The following is a 20,953-nucleotide window of genomic DNA, read 5'->3' as shown; positions in this document are numbered from 1 at the left end:
TCTAGAGTCCATCTCGGTATTGTTGTATCGTCCTTTATTTTTAATGTCATTTGGACAGCCGAGTGGTCTGAAAGGTGAGCGGGAAGGTGGGTCAGTTTATGAGTATTTTCTACTAGTCCCTGATCTATTAAGAAATAGTCGATTCTTGATTGAATTCCAAGCTTTTTATTGTTAAAGGTAAACCTATCATGTTTGGAGCCCTTTTCATCCCATACATCAAGAAGATTTAGATCTCTTTTATATATTCCCAACCATTCTCTCATTTTAGGCAGGCTGTTCTGTTATCCTTTTGGGATCCGATCTGTGTTTGGATTTAAAATTATGTTAAAGTCTCCGCCTAGGACCACAGGAAAATTTACCGATATCAAATGGGAGTATAATGATTGTAATGGGGTAGGATCATTTATATTAGGGCCATAGTACCCGGCTAAAATAAAGATGTTATTAAGAAAAGTAATCTTGGCTAGCGCCCATCTACCCTTAGGATCTGTCTCGGATGATAATATTCTTGCTTTCAGAGATTTTTTTATGAGAATTACAACCCCTTTTGTGACGCACTGTTGGTCAGTACAAACATAATCCTCAACCCAATGAAGAGTTTTAATGATCTCTTCCCATTCTGTTTTCATAAGGTGTGTTTCTTGCAAGATTAAAATTTCGCTATCGGCAGCTTTTAAATATTCAAAGATTTTCCTTCTTCTGCTCTTGATTCTTAACCCATTAACATTCCAGGTAATTATTTTAATATTCTTCAGGTTTTTTTCCATCTCCCTCTGTAAAGTGTTTGGCGCTCATTGTTAATCAATTGGTTCCTGATTCTCTCCCCTGGATTGAAATGAGGACATTTTTTTTTTTCCCTATTTTGCTCCCAACCCCCATGTGCTCCCCCCTCCCCCTCTTTCCCTCTTAAAATGGCTGAAAGCCATTTGTGTTTGTGGTTATTCAAAGAAAATGCAAAAAAAAAGAAAAGAGAAAAGGAGGGATGGGGAGACACATGTCCTCCCTGGGAGAGCCTCCCTTTCCTTTGGGCCTTAATTATGGCCCTCTTTGAGCCCCGTGCCTGAAAAAAAAAAAGGATAGATAAGGACGCTAGTGTTACAAATAAGTCTTAATACTAGTTTTCATTGCTCATTGTAAGTATATACCGCTGAGAACAAATATGTTTAGTCTAGGAATGGGCTTGGGATTGAATTTGAATTTGGTCCCGCATCTGAGCTAACAGGTTATCAACTTCTAGAGGATCTTTAATATTATACCTCTTATTCCTCCACATAATCCTGAGTGAAGCCGGGAACTTCATTTGGACTGTAGCCCCGAGTGATTTTAGTTCGGGCATTTTTTGGCCCAACTCCCATTGCCTGTCTTGTGTCACTTTCGCAATGTCAGATCGAATCCTAAAAGACCAGTCATCCCTGTTGTATGTTCCAGTTTTTAGTGCTTCACTCAGGATCCTCTCATTGATGTTGTAAGATTTAAAATTCACCAGGATCTTCCTTGGATTCTTTCTCTCCTTAGGTTTTCCAAAAGGATCACGGTTAACCCGCTGAATGTCATTTTCCAGGTCTGAGGTTTTACACCACGGAAAATATTCCTCTATTAGCGATATTATAAATTTCTTTAAGTCAGACCCTTCTCGCCCTTCCGGCACATTAAGGATTCACAAGTTTGATCTCCTAGACTGGTTTTCCAAGGCTTCCAGTTTTTCCTCCATACTTTTGTCCTTTGCTTTTAAATCTCTTATATTTTTTTCTGATGCTTCCACCCTCTTAGTCAGACCCACAGCTACAGCTTCCACTGTAGAGATTCTCTCATTCAACGCCAATAACTTTGAGTCCAGAGATTCAAATCTATCATGGAGTTTGATTTGGTTATCCTCTGATATCTTAAATCTGGATGTCATCTCTGCAAACATCTTTTCCATAAGAACCTCCATATTGCTACTAGACTCACAGTGCATTTTATCGGATTTATCAGATTTAGAATTAATGGTAAATATATCTGAGGTGTTGATGTCAGGAGATACGATATTTATAGCATTCTCCAATTCTGAAGCAGAAGGCATAGTAGAACAATTAGGGGTAAGTTCATTTCCAGAGGAGACTTGAGGTGTAGTTATTGTCTGACTCAGAGTCTGGCTGGTGGGTAGGTCCTGGGAATGGACTATCGTCTGTGGTTCCTCAAGATCCTGATTCTCTAACTCCCTCAATGAGAATTCTGTCAAAAAGTTGCCCGGATCGCTTATATCCCCCATTAGTGGCTGAGGTAACATTGGTGAGGCGGGCTTATCCATTACAGATATAGAGTGGGTTTTGTCTTGGTTTTTGTCCTGCACTTTAAAGTAAGACCTCAAAGAGGGTGTGATTTTTAATACAGATTTTCTTCTCTTTTCATCTAGTTCCAGCCTCCCTTCTGACGCTCCTTTCTTATTTACTGGTATTCCTTTATCTGTTTTAGGGGCTTTACGGGAAATTCTCTTTGTGACTCGCGGAATAACAGTTTGCTTAATAGCCGGAGGAGCTGATTTTTTAAGAAACAGCCTGTTCCTTAAGCAGTAAGTGGACTTTGCCTGCCGATTCAAATCAGGATCAGTCTCGGGATTAGCAGCCAGATCTAATTTATCTACTATGGTATCAAATTTGTCAAATTTATCAATTTTATCTACACCTGTAGCACTGGAGCTAGCTAAAACTCTTGTTTGCTTTAATAGATCAGGGATTACTGGGGGTGCGGTGGTGCAAACTGTGCTTTCTTTGTGCCCCTCCACTTTTACACCATCCAATCTCCTTAAAGTGGTATGTTGTAATTGTACCTGTATCTGTAAATATTGTGACAATTTACTGCTCTCACAAGCTCCTACCAGATAAATCAGCTGAGGCAGGTAGTCAGGGCTGTTTAGTTTATATAAATTCCCCGAAACTGGTGTGTCAGTTACTGGCAGAGTGCTACTATATTGAGGCTGAGACTGGTATATCTTCGTGATTCTCCTATTATTTAGCTGGGCCTCAGAACTAAAGGACTCCCCTGAGAAGTGTGTCCGGGTTCTAAACGCTTCTACTGCCCCCGCCTTACCTCTGACACTGAACGAAAATCGGCTTACTACTTTCCTGCTGCTCCGCCGTGCACGCAGGGCAGCCTCCCACTTTCCAGCGTCTGAGTCTGTGAAGGGTTCCGAGTCGAGCTCCGAGTCACCGATGGGCAGGCTCCGCTTCCCGGTATTCTCCAACACACCAGCGGGGGCTGGGGGAGGATCTTGCGCGCTACAAGATTGACGGCCCTGGGACGAGAACCACAAAAGGGGTAGGTAGGCCGCTTAGCAAGCAGGTGTGGATGCCCGGCACTGGCGGCGGCCTGTATAATTTATGTCTGGGAGTGTCCCAAATAAATTATAAAGGCTGCCGCCCCAAAATAGTGCTGCCTTTCGGTGGACCGCCCCCCCCCTAGCTTCGCCAGTGAGAGGGGTTCTTTCACAGTTTAAGTTAATGAGCGTACATTTAGCGGAATCTTGTATACAACTTTGTTGTAGTTATTTTAATACCTTTTCAGATTCGTATACATTTGTAGCTAGTTCTAAACGTGTGGTGGGAGCGGACCGGAATAACAGGCGTGGAGGCCGTATGTAGTGGGCTATCTCGTAGCCGGTATTTATTATAGTACAGTGTTCAAAGGGTGAGGTACAAACGAGAAGAGGGTTCTGGATGCCTGCTGATTCCGACTCCGAGGTGATGGGTCTTCAACTGGGGATGATCGCGGGTCGTCAGGTGGGTTTGGCTGGTCCGTTGAGGTAGCGGTCGGTTCAGCGGCGGGACGGTGGCTCCTCGGAGGGATGTAAAGGAGAGAGAGAAAGTGGCCGTTAGTTCTTCTGTGGAGAAGTGTGGCTCAGGGGTTAGAGGCGGCAGACCTGGAGCTTGAGTTCGGCCCGGGACCAGGGTTCAATTCCCCGCCTCGGCGGGTCTTGGCTCAAAAATTCCACGGACTCGTTAATTCTCGCTCCGGTGCCTTCTCGACTCATGGGTTCACTCTCTGCGACTCTGGGCAATAGCTTGCTTAATCTCCACAACGGCCCCTCGCGGTGGGATGCCTGACTTTCACCTTGTGGATACCCTGCCAGGGTTATCTCACAGGGGAATACCAGGACGGGTTCCCTAAGCAAGCGCTGAGATGCCCCAGGGTAAGTCGTGCGCTATATAAGTCTCATTCGTTTAGTTTCGTTTAGTTTCGTTTCTTCTGGTCAGAACTAAGGTTATGACCTTTGCCTTCACCGGGCGTGAGGGGAGTAAAGCGAGCGTGAGGGAGGGAGGGAAGGTACGAGATGGGAAGAGGTAGCACGGATAGGGAGGAGGGTGACTCGGTGCCGGGTGTGCGGGTTAATTATATACAATCGTGATAGTGACAGACACACAGCTATATACACTATTTCACAGTGCGCGGTGTATGGTGAGGGGAGAAGCTACTATACACGTATTCTATTTACAGGCTATATTATTTACACACAGGGGGAACTGGTACTCACTTGGCCCGCCGCAACTCTGTCCTCGAGTTGCGGCCGCTCTCTAGCTTCCTCCTCTGGACTCCACCAGTCCTCCGTCCAGACCTCGTCTCCTGCTTCTGGTTCCTCTCTCTTCTCCCGGGGTTCGTCGCACGCCGTCTCCTGCCACGAGTCTTCCTGCTTGAACTCCCTGTTGTCCGCTCTTCCGGCTTTTCTGTGGTCCGCCTCTGGACAGGGGGAGGGACTTCCGGGGTCTCGGGGTAGCACTTCCGGTTTCTCCCTCGTCGGGACTGGTTCCTGTAGGGAAAAAGAAAGGGGTGGAGTCCTGGTTGTTATGGACGCCCGTGGAACGGGGAACTGCCGCCGGAACCGGGAGGGAAGGCTTGGCATCGGCGAGGTAGGGATCGTGGTCCCATCACATCCCCTTTCCCTAGCTGTCCTTCTTGATCGGGTAGGAGGGCCAGGGTATCGAGAAAGATAGTCAGCGTTCCCTTGATCAGCGCCTTTCCGATGTAGGGTCCTGAACCTGAAGGGCTGGAGGGACAGGAACCACCGAAGAACCCTTTCGTTGTGTCCTTTGTTACGGGCCATCCATTCCAACGGGGCATGGTCAGTGTAAAGGAGAAAATCTCTTCCTTCGAGATAGTAGCGGAGGCTCTCCACCGCCCATTTGATGGCAAGTGCCTCCTTTTCTACTACGGCGTAGTTTCTCTCCCGGGGAAATAGTTTTCTGCTTGAAAAGAGAATGGGCCGCTCGTCTCCGCTGTGGTCCTTCTGCGACAGGACGGCCCCTAGACCCTGTTCTGAAGCGTCGGTCTGGAGTATGAAGGGCTGTGAATAGTCCGGGCTGATGAGTACGGGACTGGACATCAAAATGTGTTTAAGATTGTTGAAGGCATGTAGCAAGGAGGGATGAGGCTGTCTTAGAGCCTCTTCTGTCTTTGTGGACTTCTTTAAGAGGTCAGTGAGGGGGGCTGCGACCTGTGAAAAGTGGGGATGAACCTTCTATAGTACCCTAAAAGGCCTAAGAATGCGCGCAGTTCTTTCCGGGTTTGGGGAAAGGGAATGGAGTGGATGGCGGTGCTCTTATTGTTTTGAGGTCGGATCAGTCCTTCCCCCAACAGATATCCCAAGTATTTCACTGTCTGAGCGGCCAAGGTGGTTTTTGCGGGGTTGATGGTGAACCCATAGGAACCCAGGGAGGAGATGACGCTTTTCAGGTGGCATAAGTGTTGGTCCCAGTCATCGCTGTAGATGATTATGTCATCCAGATAAGCCCCAGCATAGAGGGAATGAGGTCTTAACACCAGGTTCATGGCCCTCTGGAAAGTGGCAGGGGCCCCATGAAGCCCGAAGGGCATCACCGTGAACTGGAACAGTCCTTCGGGGGTGGAGAAGGCCGTCTTCTTTTTATCTTCAGGTCTTAGGGGAATCTGCCAATAGCCTTTGCAAAGGTCGAGCGTGCTGATATACTTAGCCTTTCCTATGCGTTCAATCATTTCATCAACACGCGGTAAAGGGTAAGTATCAAAGGACGATATCTTATTGACTTCTCGGAAATCGATGCAGAATCTGACCGATCCGTCGGGCTTTGGTACCAACACAATTGGCGAGTTCCAATTGCTGATGGAGGGTTCGATGATCCCCATATGGAGCATCTGGGCTATCTCCTCCTTAATAATGGGTCTTCGGGCCTCAGGGAGCCGATAAGGGCGTTGGCGTACTGTTTTGCCCGGTTCAGTTAGAATGGCATGCTCGATGACAGACGTGAGGCCAGGATAGGAGGAGAATACCTGCTGCAAAGGGCGTAAGGTGGAACGGAGTTCCTGTTTCTGTCCGTCCTTTAGATCAGCGTCCATACAGATCTCATAGGGTAGCTCCTTTTCTGGGAGTCTGTTAATGAGAACAGGACGGGGTCCCACCCATTCCTTCAGTAGGTTCACGTGGAATATCTGAGTAACTTGTCGGATAGGGTCAAGTTCTATTTCATAGGTCACTGGCGTCACCTGTCTCAGGACCGGAAAGGGACCTTGCCATTGGCCCAGCAACTTGTGATCTGAAGAGGGCATTAGGAGGAGAACTAGGACACCAGGAAGAAAGGACCGAGGTTTCGTGCCTTTATCATATTGCTGTTTTTGCTTTACTTGGGCTGTCACCAGGTTCTGTCGCACAATGTCTCTTATCTGTCCCAGATGGGTTCTAAGGTTCTCTACGTACTCGGGAAGGGGTCCGGTACGGTCGGGCTCGGCCTCCCAGGCCTCTTTGGCCATGTCCAGCAGGGTCCGAGGGGGTCTGCCATACAGAAGCTCATAGGGCGCGAAGCCTGTGCTGCTCTGGACCTTGCAGCGGATGGCAAAGAGAGCTAAGGGTAGCATCTCCTCCCACCTCTTGCTCTCCAAGGCTAAGAGTTTCTTTAGGGTGGTTTTTAGTGTGGCGTTATAACGCTCGACCAGCCCGTCGGTTTGGGGATGATAGGCGGAAGTTCTTATTTGTTTAACGCCTAATTGGGAGCAAACCTGCTTCATAAGGGCCGATACAAAGGGTGTCCCCTGATCCGTGATTATTTCCCTAGGGAAGCCTACCCTGGAAAAGATGGAAATCAATGGCTTAGCTATATTCTGACTGGTGGGTTGTCGGAGGGGTACGGCTTCCGGAAAGCGGGTGGCGTAGTCCACGAGGACTAAAGCATACCGACAGCCGCTTCTGGATGGGAGCATGGGACCTATTATATCCATCCCTACCCTACTGAAGGGAATGTCTATCAGAGGCAAGGATTGAAGAGGAACTCTAGGGGGTCGATATCTGCTATTCTTTTGGCAAACGGGGCAGGCTCGACAGTACTGTTTTACTTGCTGGTGGATACCTGGCCAATAGAATTTTTCAAGGATTGCCTGCCCGGTCTTCTCATCGCTGAAGTGGCCCCCGAGAAGATGGCTGTGGGCGAGAAACAATACCTTATCGCGGAAGGGTCCTGGAACTATCAACTGGGGTGTTTGTTGGGGTCCCCCTTTTCTATACAAAAGGCCGTTCTTTTTATAGAAGTATGGACCTACGTGCAAAGGGTCTTCATTGTCCAGGGCCCGTCCCCATGCTTCCTGCAAGACGGGGTCCTCCTGTTGGGCAGCGCGAAATTCCCTGTCGGTTTCCCAGGGATGTTCCTCCACCCTAACCGGCAAAGCCGTTGAAAAGTTCCTTTTCTCTTTTTTCTTCTGTGTTTTGGTTTTATGCAGCCTGGCGGTTGAGGGATCTGAGGGTGGAGGGCTGCTGGAAAACGGGGCTTCGGACCACCATTTTTCTAGGCTGGCGGTGGTGTCCTGGAGGAGGCGAGGAAGACCGGGATAGTCACTGCCCAATATTACTTGCTCAGGCAAAGAGGGTACAAGACCCACAGTTAGCGTGCTTCCATGGTCCAGGGGGTGTTGAACTCGAATTCTGGCAGTTGGGTAAACCTTCGTGTCTCCGTGCACGCACTGGATGGCTACCGTACCGGTCATAGGTCCCACAGGGTGAGGTAGCTCCTGGGGTCGGAGCACACTCTGTCTGCAACCTGTGTCTGCAAGGGCCAATGCCGGGTGTCCATCTATTCGCACTGGGCGATGAAAAGCAGGAGGGGTGTTTTCCGACGAGAGGCACACATAGTTCCGGGCTAGTCCCACCTCCATCGGCTCTTCTTTCTGGGGATATACCCGGGCGATGTGTCCATAACCCCCACAATTGTAGCATTGAGGACCGGGTGGAGGAGGTCGGGGCATCACCGGGTAAGGAAAAAGAGGGGGAGGATTAGGCTTCCTGGCCAGGAAAGGTCTCGGGGCTCGGCTGTGTCCATGCGCTTGGGGTCTGTGGCTGTGTTCTTCTTTGGGTTTCTGATAGTCCTGGGCCCGACTGTAAGCGCTGGCGATCTCTATCGCATTTTCCAGTGTCAGACGGGCATGCTGACGAACCCATTTTTGAGTGGCAGGATGGAGAGATGTCAAGAACTGCTCCAGATAGATTTGGAGAGAATTTCGTCTTTGGTGGCTGTGGAGGACTTCAGCCAACGATCAGCCAGGTCTTTGATCCTGAATGAGAGGGCTCGTGGTGTCTCTTGGGGTCCCTCTTTGGCTTGGCGTAGACGTACCCGATAGGTTTCATTGTCGATACCTAGTCTTTCTAGGATACAGGTCTTGATATCAGCATATGGGGTCTGTCCCTGTAGATTGGCCTGTTGGTATGCTGCTTGTAACTCGCCAGTCAGGGGGGGACCAAGATAATGACCTCAACGGTCAGGAGGCCAGGCAGCGGCTTGTGCCAGCCTTTCAAAATTAGTGAAAAAGAAATCCGGGTCTTCTCCCGGTACATAGTTTTGCAGAACCACCGAGGGAAGAGTGGTGGTGGGTCTTTGCTGACCTAGGACATCAGTGAGTTTCCCCAGTGCTTGGTCTTGGGCCGTGCCCTGGCCTTTCAGGACGCCGTGGACCTGTCCTCTGTCCACCTCGGCCGTTTTTAGGAATTGCTCCATCATTTTTCCCAGTTCCCGGGAGTCCGCTAACTTTTTCACCGCGGCCTCCATGCTTCTGGGATATCCCACTTCTGACACCACCTGTAAGCGTGTGGTGGGAGCGGACCGGAATAACAGGCGTGGAGGCCGTATGTAGTGGGCTATCTCGTAGCCGGTATTTATTATAGTACAGTGTTCAACGGGTGAGGTACAAAGGAGAAGAGGGTTCTGGATGCCTGCTGATTCCGACTCCGAGGTGATGGGTCTTCAACTGGGGATGATCGCGGGTCGTCAGGTGGGTTTGGCTGGTCCGTTGAGGTAGCGGTCGGTTCAGCGGCGGGACGGTGGCTCCTCGGAGGGATGTAAAGGAGAGAGAGAAAGTGGCCGTTAGTTCTTCTGGTCAGAACTAAGGTTATGACCTTTGCCTTCACCGGGCGTGAGGGGAGTAAAGCGAGCGTGAGGTAGGGAGGGAAGGTACGAGATGGGAAGAGGTAGCACGGATAGGGAGGAGGGTGAGGGGAGAAGCTACTATACACGTATTCTATTTACAGGCTATATTATTTACACACAGGGGGAACTGGTACTCACTTGGCCCGCCGCAACTCTGTCCTCGAGTTGCGGCCGCTCTCCAGCTTCCTCCTCTGGACTCCCCCAGTCCTCCGTCCAGACCTCGTCTCCTGCTTCTGGTTCCTCTCTCTTCTCCCGGGGTTCGTCGCACGCCGTCTCCTGCCACGAGTCTTCCTGCTTGAACTCCCTGTTGTCCGCTCTTCTGGCTTTTCTGTGGTCCGCCTCTGGACAGGGGGAGGGACTTCCGGGGTCTCGGGGTAGCACTTCCGGTTTCTCCCTCGTCGGGACTGGTTCCTGTAGGGAAAAAGAAAGGGGTGGAGTCCTGGTTGTTATGGACGCCCGTGGAACGGGGAACTGCCGCCGGGACCGGGAGGGAAGGCTTGGCATCGGCGAGGTAGGGATCGCGGTCCCATCACACTAGTATAATAAGAATAGCTCCTGGCGTGTTCTTGCACATTAAAGAAACATCGATGAGTGCTGTACATTAGAAGCAGCTCTCGTCATTCTGCTGCATTAATAGCAGCTCTTGGTTGGACAATGCTGCCGTAAGCCTAGCTACCCCAATGTCCTTTTGCTGCAGGTTTGGCAAGTATTAGCATGGTGCTGCTGCGGTCAGACCTTCTGTTACGAAGATCTTGTGGAAAAGATTTTGGAAAAAGAAATCCTGCAGTGAATGAATTTCCCAGGGTGATCTAGTGGCAGCTCATGGAATATCCCTGTGGTAAATGCAGCTTCCTGTGTGATGCGACAAGTAAAGAAGATCTTCCAAGGACTGTACCTTATTTATTCACTGTCCTGTCCATTGCACGCGCTTTAGTTCCCGCTTCTTTCCTGGCAGAGCATTTCAGGATAGTCTGGAGATGCAGTCTATCGACTAGTTTGTGTTAGGGGGCACTGAGCGCTAGAGGGCACAGCCGCCACAAAACTACATTGCCCGGCAGCGCTAGCGCCATGCGCGACGTGATCGGAACACTTCCGGGTCACGTGATCACAGACCATATCTGCAAGGTGTTCGGGCAAGACGCTGCCGATTATTTTGTGCTCAGGAGGCTGGTGTTTGGAGAATCGGAGTTGTTGGCGACTGGTAAGGGTGCCTGTGGCACCATCATCGAAGTTCTTGTTTACTCTTCGTTTCAGCGCGTTTTGTGGTTTCAACAGACGGCGCTTTCCTTTTTGTTTTGCACGAGATCGTGCTTTGACTAACATTGAAATCCGGGTACTGTTCAAGTTGTGGTGATCAGTGCTGACAAGGGGGAGCTTGCCCTTGGTCCTGGAATATTGTCACAAGCTTTCCAAGTTGGTATCTGGGGGACAAGGAGTGCATTATACCGTCCCGGATTGTACTGTTATTCCTGACTTCTTTGGTGACTATCAACTCGAAGAAACTTTGGGTGACTTGTATTCTTCATGTTCCGTTGGTGGAGAGTGAAGTAACTCTCAAATTAACATTGGGTGATTACATGGAGGAATCGTGTTACTTGCTGAGAAATATGCAAAATGCCTGGTACAAGCTGTGATGTTCCTGAACTACATGCTGTTCTCTTTTCTTTACAGGGGTTGTGTATGAATTAAGAGAGGCGTCTATATTAGACAGGTAGTTGTTATTTCTATGTTTCAAGGTGGACATTATAGAATATATATATATAGCACAACCTGATACACCTCATTGTTGTTACAGCCTCCCGAAGTTGGAAGACTTCTGATACACAACTCCTATGTGAATACTCATTTATTTTTCTTTACAGGTTAGTGCTAGTTTCAAATTGTGTAGACATTGTTATCAGAAAGAACACTGAGAGTGGTTAGTAATTGATTGTTCTTTTCTCTCTCCTTGTGTCTTCAAAGATCTCCCTCCCCGCTGTTCTCATCCTTTCCTTCCTGGCTACATCCATCTTTTTCCCTCGCTTAACCATCCTTTAGTCTGCGTATTATATATAGCAGATTTGGGGCGGTTTAGAGATGGATACTATTTAAGCATCGAACCAACCCTGAGGATTCGACTGGTCGCAGAACAGAATAATCGGCCCACGAATATCCTATCCTCCTGGTTGGGTCGATCTTGAATACCATGGCCACTATGGATGATGTGTTGGCTGCTCTAGCTTTGGTACAGGTAGAACTAGCAGCATCACGCAATGAAACGGCTGCATTACAAGCCAAAGTAGATAGGATGCAACGCAATCCTTTTGATGCAGGGAGTTCGTCTCAAACGTCCTCTAATGCCATGGTAGTGGAAATCCCCACCCCAATACCTTTAGCGCCCCCTGAGAAATTTACGGGCGACACACATAAGGTACAAGTATTTATGTCACAAGTGCTATTACATTTCAATTGCAAACCTAAAGTATTTGCCACCAACCAAGCCAGAGTGTCCTTCCTCATATCCTATTTGGCAGGTGACGCTGCACAATGGGCAGTCCCATTAGTGAGAAATGAGGATAACCTACTACATGATTGGAACGCTTTCAAGACCGAATTTGAAAAGACATTTGATAGGCGAGCTGATACTTATGCTGCGGATAGGGAGCTGATAGTCATTAAACAAGGAACTAAAGATTTATTGTCATATGTGAACACATTCAGAAGGTTGGTCACAGAAACTCGATGGCCAGAAGAGAAACAATCGGCAGTCTTTTATCAAGGACTCAGAGAGGAATTGAAAGACTTGATAGCCCAAGTAGATCCGCAACCTCAGACATGTACAGCGTTAATCGAACTTACTATGAGATTGGATCAAAGAATGAGAGAACGCAAAGGTGAACATGTCAGAAAGGATAGATATCCCATACATTTCGTCAAGCCGAGAATGTCGGAAGCAGGAACAGCATCTTCAGAACCTATGGAAATAGGAACAGTGAGAGCTGCATTAACCGGAGAAGAAAGGGAACATCGAAGAAGGAACGGATTATGTCTTTATTGTGGAAAAAAGGGACATTACCTTCGTGAATGCCCTGTGAAACCCAAATTTGGACGTTCCAAATTTAATACTACAGCCACTCCGGTACAGAATCAGAAGGTGGAGTCGGGAAACTAAAGAGCTGGCGACGTCAAGAAGGGGAGTCGTCAAGCAAGTTAGGTATCCCTTCATTACAGAAGAACAACTGTGGGTCTAAAGAACACTTCTTTATTGAGCTTCTCATACATGTGGACAACAGATCTCATACCATTAGAGCCATGGTAGATTCCGGAGCAACCGGGTGTTTCATGGACATCGGAGAAGCAGAACGATTGAACATACCATTGGAGGAGAAGACGGAGCCCGAAATAGTGCTGGCAGTAGACGGTAAACAATTGGAAGCAGGGCCCATTCGGCAAGGCACACAATCATGTGTAGTCGAGTGTTTACCCGGCCATCAGGAGCATTTATCCTTCAACATAATTTCTGCTCCGTCGTATGGTGTAATCTTGGGTTTACCCTGGTTGACTTTGCACAACCCAGACATCGATTGGGAAAAGAAGACAATGGTTCTGTCTTCGGAGTATTGTGCTATGCACTGTTGGACATCATCTGAATCATGCACCAGGAATACGCTCCACATTGCCACGGCTGCAGAGAAAGATACTGAACTGCCTTCATGTTATGAACAATATCAAGATGTTTTTTGTGATCAGAAAGCAGAGACGCTTCCACCACACAGACCCTACGATTGTAGGATAGATCTTCAACCTGGATCAGTTGTACCATGTGGTCGGATATACGCGCTCACTGAGCCAGAAAATATCCACTTACGGGAATATTTGGATAAATACTTAGAATTGGGGTTCATTCGGCCTTCAGCATCTCCAGCAGCCTCGCCGCTATTTTTTATTCCCAAAGCTAATGGGGAACTAAGAACCTGTATAGACTTTAGAGCGCTAAACTCTATCACTATTCGGAATCAATATCCTTTACCATTAATAACCGTTCTGCTTGAACAAGTCAAAGGAGCAGTGATCTACACTAAACTGGATTTGCGAGGAGCGTATCATTTAGTTCGTATGCGTCAGGGCGACAAATGGAAGACAGCTTTTAAGACAAGGTATGGATTATTTGAATACCTTGTAATGCCCTTCGGGCTGTGCAATGCGCCAGCCGCTTTTCAGTTTTTCTTAAATGATGTTTTGAGAGAGTTTTTGGACAAGTTTGTAATCGTCTACATTGACGATATTCTGGTTTATTCCACACATGAAGAACAACATGTTCAACACGTGAGTCTCATTCTTCAAGCTTTACGGAAACACCACTTGTATTGCAAACTTAGTAAATGTGAGTTCCACGTGTCCACTGTGGAATTTCTGGGAGTAATACTCACACCCAATGGTCAAGAAATGGCAGAAAGGAAAGTCAAAGCAATTGCAGACTGGCCGAGTCCCAAGAACGTCAAAGACATCCAACGGTTTATGGGATTCGCAAACTTCTACAGACGTTTCATCTCTAACTTTTCGGATAAAGCTGCTCCACTTACACATTTGACCAAGAAAAGTATCCCGTTTGAATGGACTCCAAAGACACAAGAGGCCTTCGAAGAACTAAAGAAGGCCTTCACCTCCGCTCCGGTTCTGGTCCACGCTAATCCGAGTCTTCCGTTTGTCGTGGAAGCGGACGCTTCAGATGTGGCAATGGGTGCAGTACTTTCACAAAGACACCCAGAAACCGGGCAACTACATCCAGTAGCATTCATGTCCAAGAAGTTCAATGCAGCAGAGCAAAATTATACCATCACAGAAAAGGAACTTCTTGCCATCAAAAATGCCTTTGGAGAGTGGAGACACTGGTTGATGGGAGCGAAACATGCCATTACTGTGTACACAGACCATCGCAATTTACAGTATCTGAAAACAGTACGTCTCTTAACACCTCGTCTGTTACGGTGGATGACCTTCTTTGAAGAATACCATTTCATTGTTACCTTTCGACCAGGGAGCCAGAACAAGAAAGCGGACGCCTTATCGCGACAAGATTCTACTGTCAGTTCTGTGGTGCCCGCAGAAAGAGCCATCTTTGCGGAGCATAAGGTGATAGGAGTGATTCACACAGATCAGTTTTTGAAAGACACACGTAAAGGTTTAAATACTTTTCAGTGGAAAGACTGGTTGAAACATCATCCCGAATGGATTAAAAAACAAGGGGTGTACATGAAAGGGAAACAGCTGCTCATACCCACGATACAGTTACGTCGCATGGTGTTTCAGTGGTGTCATGAAGACCCTAGTGCTGGCCATCAAGGAGGGGAGAAGACCTGCGAAAAGATATTGAGACAATTTTGGTGGCCTTCGGTGAGAAAGGATGTTTCGGAATGGATCAAAGCATGCACAATATGCGCTCAAAACAAACCATTGACAGGGAAAACACAAGGGCTGCTTCAACCATTACCCACACCAGAGGTGCCTTGGGAAAGCATCTCAATGGATTTCATTGTGGGACTACCTGCAGACAAAGGACATACCGTCATTCTTGTGATCATTGATTATCTCACCAAGATGGGACATTTCGTGGCGTGCAAGACCCTTCCCACTGCAGGTCAATTAGCAAAGATAATCATGGAAAACGTTGTGAGATTACATGGTCTGCCAAAGGTCATAGTCTCGGATCGGGGTTCCCAATTCACTGCTAAATTTTGGAAGGCGTGGTGCTCATCTTTGCAGATCCCTTCAGCCCTGTCAACTAGTTTCCATCCGCAAACTGACGGACAAACGGAGAGGCTGAATCGGACCTTGAAACAATACCTGCGGTGTTATGTGGATTGCAATACAGACATGTGGGTGGAATGGCTTTGGTTGGCAGAAATAGCATATAACAATGCACTACATAGCTCCACGAAACACACACCTTTCTATAGTACATACGGTTTTCACCCTAGATTCATCCCTTTCAGTTCTCCTATTAGGGGGGATCATGTTCCAGAGGTCAGAGATAGGATATCTGCCATTCAGAATGTTATTGTAAATACTAGGAAACATTTGGTGAAAGCGAAGCTAATGTATAAAAATCAAGCAGACAAACACCGTAAACAAGGACCTGTGTTTCAAAAGGGTGATCTGGTGTGGTTATCCACTAAAAACATTCGATTCAGACGGTATAGCATATTTAACCCGCGCTATATCGGACCTTTCCCTGTGATTAGACATGTGAATCCAGTTGCTGTCAAAATTGCTTTACCATCCCACATGAAAATGTACCCAGTGTTTCATGTATCGTTACTGAAATCAGCAGCTCGACATACTCGGGTACAGCCTCTTGCAGTGGGGGTGGATCAGGGGGAGGAGTATGAGGTTGCTAGAGTACTGGACTCCAAAGTCAGTCGGGCGAAATTGTGGTATTTGATTGCATGGAAGGGTTATGGTGCAGAAGAGAACTCGTGGGAACCTGCATCAGGAGTACATGCGCCCAGATTGGTGGCCGCATTCCACCGTCGTCATCCTAACAAACCTTGTGCCTGTCTGTGCCCTCCGGGAGGGGGATGTCCTGTTAGGGGGCACTGAGCGCTAGAGGGCACAGCCGCCACAAAACTACATTGCCCAGCAGCGCTAGCGCCATGCGCGACGTGATCGGAACACTTCCGGGTCACGTGATCACAGACCATATCTGCAAGGTGTTCGGGCAAGACGCTGCCGATTATTTTGTGCTCAGGAGGCTGGTGTTTGGAGAATCGGAGTTGTTGGCGACTGGTAAGGGTGCCTGTGGCACCATCATCGAAGTTCTTGTTTACTCTTCGTTTCAGCGCGTTTTGTGGTTTCAACAGACGGCGCTTTCCTTTTTCTTTTGCACGAGATCGTGCTTTGACTAACATTGAAATCCGGGTACTGTTCAAGTTGTGGTGATCAGTGCTGACAAGGGGGAGCTTGCCCTTGGTCCTGGAATATTGTCACAAGCTTTCCAAGTTGGTATCTGGGGGACAAGGAGTGCATTATATCGTCCCGGATTGTACTGTTATTCCTGACTTCTTTGGTGACTATCAACTCGAAGAAACTTTGGGTGACTTGTATTCTTCATGTTCCGTTGGTGGAGAGTGAAGTAACTCTCAAATTAACATTGGGTGATTACATGGAGGAATCGTGTTACTTGCTGAGAAATATGCAAAATGCCTGGTACAAGCTGTGATGTTCCTGAACTACATGCTGTTCTCTTTTCTTTACAGGGGTTGTGTATGAATTAAGAGAGGCGTCTATATTAGACAGGTAGTTGTTATTTCTATGTTTCAAGGTGGACATTATAGAATATATATATATAGCACAACCTGATACACCTCATTGTTGTTACAGCCTCCCGAAGTTGGAAGACTTCTGATACACAACTCCTATGTGAATACTCATTTATTTTTCTTTACAGGTTAGTGCTAGTTTCAAATTGTGTAGACATTGTTATCAGAAAGAACACTGAGAGTGGTTAGTAATTGATTGTTCTTTTCTCTCTCCTTGTGTCTTCAAAGATCTCCCTCCCCGCTGTTCCCATCCTTTCCTTCCTGGCTACATCCATCTTTTTCCCTCGCTTAACCATCCTTTAGTCTGCGTATTATATATAGCAGATTTGGGGCGGTTTAGAGATGGATACTATTTAAGCATCGAACCAACCCTGAGGATTCGACTGGTCGCAGAACAGTTTGGAAGTTGGGCTGCACATTCCTGGCGGAGGGGTGGTCAAGAGCACAGCACAGTCTCTCATAAAAAACTACTATTAACACTACCTTTATGCTCTCGTGTCGTATTGTTTTTGCAGATAGTGAAGAGTAAAGCAGAATGTAGTATTTCTTCTTTCTTTACTGGTTGTTTTCGACATATTTACATGACTGCAATGCATATGGCTCCAGAACATCGTGAAATTCCCGTGTATTTTGTTGTTTGAAGTAGACCCCTGTTTAATCTTTTATTTTTATTTTAGACAAGACCAGTATTGAATTTGATTTCTTATAGTTTACGCATCATAAACCTTTGTGTGAGAGTCTCAGATAATGCTGTTTTCACATTACTGTAGACTGCCACCTTCATATACGACTGTCAAGGTTTGAAACTTTACCCCTTCCTCCTTCTAGGTTACATGGCCGGAGACTCAATTTTGTTTAAGCTTTGTAAGCCCACTTTTATCCTGGAACTGAAAAAAAGCCCTTTAAAACTTCTGTTATAAATGGTTTGATTTGCGAGTTAATTTAGAAAATATTTCAAGGCTGGTACTGCTGTGAATTGCTTCTGTAAGGTGATACCTTAAAAATGTGGTTTGGTTTCCTACACAGTGGCAAAGTCCAAGTGCCCATCGTACGTGGGAGTTACAGGAATCATCCTGTAGGAAATGAAGCACATCTTCAAAATAATCACAAAAGACGACAAATTGAAAGGTGCGTAGGTCTTGATGATTTTTTTTCTTTTTAGATTTCATGTCTTATTATAGCATGGAGAATCATTGTAAGTACGGCTGCTTGTGAAAATTGCAAGGAAACGTCTATTCTTGATTTTTACATAGTGCATTTGGGTTAGTGGCATTGGAGGTTTGGAAGGATTTGTGACATACGTGGGATCATAGAGAATATTCACTAAAGATTGTTGTACTTATTGCCTCTATTTCTTCTGCTTTGGTATGAACAACATGATGGTGTAATAAATTCCATATTTAATCAAAAACAAGTGTACTTTATAGATGTGCTACAGTGATGCACTGCTCTGAATTTGATTGTGAGCTTGTGATTTTTTAGGTCTCGCGTGCGAATGCAGCGCAGCTGCTTCACTAGCGAGACTCTATAGTTGTCGCTTTCCTTAGCAAAGGGAGACAGGAGGTGGCACGCGCGGACAAGAGATGTGCACGCATACGGAGTGCACATCTCCTGTCCGCGCGTGCCACCTCCGGTCTCCTTTCGGCAGAGAAACCGGCGGCACAACGCTCACATCGAGTGCTGCACATGGCGTCTCCCACCACCGCGCCTTATTTTATTACGGCTCGGCCCCTCGCTCCCTCTCTGCGCGAAAGCTGTTTGCCTCCTTTCAGCGTGGATCCAGTGGCCTGCCATCTTGAGAGTGGAGGTTTTCACTGGGCAGTCTCTGGTTTCAGATAAGAAAGCGTAGAGATCTAATGGAGCATTACATCTCTGAGCGTAAACAGTCACGGGTTTGAGGATGCGTACCGCGTGCAGCTCGGTGTATCTGCTGTGAGTGACAAACTCCCCATCCAATGCAAACTGTAAACAGCGCCCGACTGGACTCCAGCTGGAAGCTGGCCATTCGGTGCCAAACAGGACAGCAACCTACGCCAAAGAGTCTGGCAGTGGCGAGTACCAATATGAGAGGATGTGGAGTTACTGCCAGAACAGGTGATTTCGGAACTGGGAAACTAGGTTTGAGTACTGGCGTCAGCTCTGCAACCTGTGATTCTGGACAACTCACTCAATCTCGCTGTGCTTTAAAATAAAATAACCCAATCTTGTGTAATCTAACTAGTGCTCGTGTAAAGCGCGCTGATGCCCTTGGGCCGAGTCCTCGTTTTATACAACTGTACAAATAAATAAAGACCTGCCCAGAGCGGCGCAATACACATTACAAATATAGGAGCCAAGATAATAGCACAACGCGCCAAATACGCGCTAGCACATTAGCCTTGATAGTACAAAGGCCGTACTATAAAATCCCTACCCTAATAAGTAGGATTTTAGTGTCAAGAAGTTTCACTTCAGCGCCGCACACAAGTGTTGGCGCTTATACGACAGAAAAGGCAGCAGTATGCTGGAAAGTGCGAGTCTCAGTTTTAAAAACTTCTAACCATGCCGAGAGGCCCTCAATGCCCCCTCGCTAACAAATGATGGTACGGTACAAATAAAATTTGACCAGGCCCCAAAAACAAAGTTTTTACTTTTCTTTTGTGAAAATGATATTTCAAGATTCAACAATGTGGGAGAGGGAGCATAAGACCAGCACAGGTGGTGTTAGTGAAAACTATACAGAGTACAGCCGCTGCGCACAAAATTCGCTCTCTTGAGACTCGCATGTAGCTTACGTTACGAGCAAGATGGCTACCAGGGTTTATCCAGGCTATTGGTGCCACGCATCGAAAGCCCCTGTGTCCCTATTACCCAGAAGCCCAGCACCATAGAGAGACACAGGACAGCTGGCACTCTCCTAGGTGTCCATGCTCTAAAAATCGGGACACTAATGATAAATGTATTTATTGGTCAGAGAAGGTAAAACACCCTTTTGTGTCTGCAAATAAATCATCATTTGGGGACAGAAGTAGCAAGGAACACCAATCCATGCAGTTATTCAAGGACAGAGGTCTGAGGATAACTAGCACCAAGACAGGTAATAAACTGTAACCGGCACAACTGCAACAAATTATAGACGGAATGCTGAATAATTCAAACATTCTCCATTCTGTAACCAGCACAGACCGGGGCAAACGGCCATTTGTGCTCTTGTAGTTGCAATAAAGCAATCACATGAGCAGTTCTGCTGGGACTGCTGACCCTCGACAAGGACTACAGTAAGTAAATAGAATTTTGTCTGTCTCCATTAACTCCTGATGTGGAAACTGGGGTATGCCCTTCTAAGATTTACCACTGCCCATTATTTCTGCTAATGAATAAGACTGTGTACTTGATGTACAATGAGCCTCACAGAATATATGCCTAAATCCATATGAATTGTAATGGCCAAGAGCTTGAAAACAGAAATGTCAGAATCATCATTCGAAAAGAGACAAAAAACAAAGTGAATGTTTCCAAAACTTTTCAACAGTTATAATTAGAGAACTGATTAGTTTGGATCATGACACGATTGTGCTACTATAACATTTAGTGCAGCGCCGTGTGGAATAAGGGACTTCCCGTTTTATACTCCTAGCAAAACATTAAAAGAAACCTTTTTAAATAATACAGACCGCTGTCACTGACCATTCTACTTGTGAAAAACAAGTACAATCTTTCGTTCCAGAGGGATGCTCATATTACAGACCACAAGATATTTTTCCCAACATAACATCAGAACGTACTTGGAGATTTCAGCCTCCCATGGGTTCCACGCTGCTCCTGACACACTAGACGTTCACGTACAGCCATTACCCTCCTGCTCTCTTTTCGTTCAATCAACCAAACAAAAGAACAGATTCATATTTTGATCCTATGCAAGGAGGAGGCCCCTGCATTGCCGCAGCATTCAATAGGGCACAAAAGGACAAAGACAAACACCATGTGAGCTAGTTCTTGACCACTACCTCTGTTTCACCATGAGTTAAAGGTAATTGCATACGACCATGTGTATAGTCCTGAGTTCCGAAAAGAGAAGAGAAATCCAGAGAGAGAATGACTCTCTGTAAAGGATTTCCCTTCCCGCTCTCGAAAACAAGCATTTGCAATGCAAAAGGTCTCGGATTTATGGGAGTTTGAGCTACTGTCCTTGCAAATAACAATGCCTTTTATTTTTGTTTTCGTTTTAAAAACATAAATTAAAGGCATTGTTATTTACAATGC

General features: G+C 46.7%; 1 pseudogene across 1 annotated transcript in view; it reads left to right on the top strand.

Annotated features, from left to right (window-relative positions):
- The window catches only part of LOC147673852 (ribonuclease P protein subunit p29-like), a 193,610-nt pseudogene that overhangs the window by 120,455 nt on the left and 52,202 nt on the right, over positions 1–20,953 (top strand). The window contains exon 5 of the transcript XR_015302460.1: positions 17,738–17,839. The product of XR_015302460.1 is annotated as a ribonuclease P protein subunit p29-like (transcript). The remainder of the gene's footprint in view (positions 1–17,737; positions 17,840–20,953) is intronic.

The sequence above is a fragment of the Lissotriton vulgaris genome, chromosome 12 (assembly GCF_964263255.1).
Source record: "Lissotriton vulgaris chromosome 12, aLisVul1.2, whole genome shotgun sequence".
Lineage (NCBI taxonomy): Eukaryota > Metazoa > Chordata > Amphibia > Caudata > Salamandridae > Lissotriton > Lissotriton vulgaris.
This window is presented reverse-complemented; position numbering and strand designations above follow the sequence as displayed.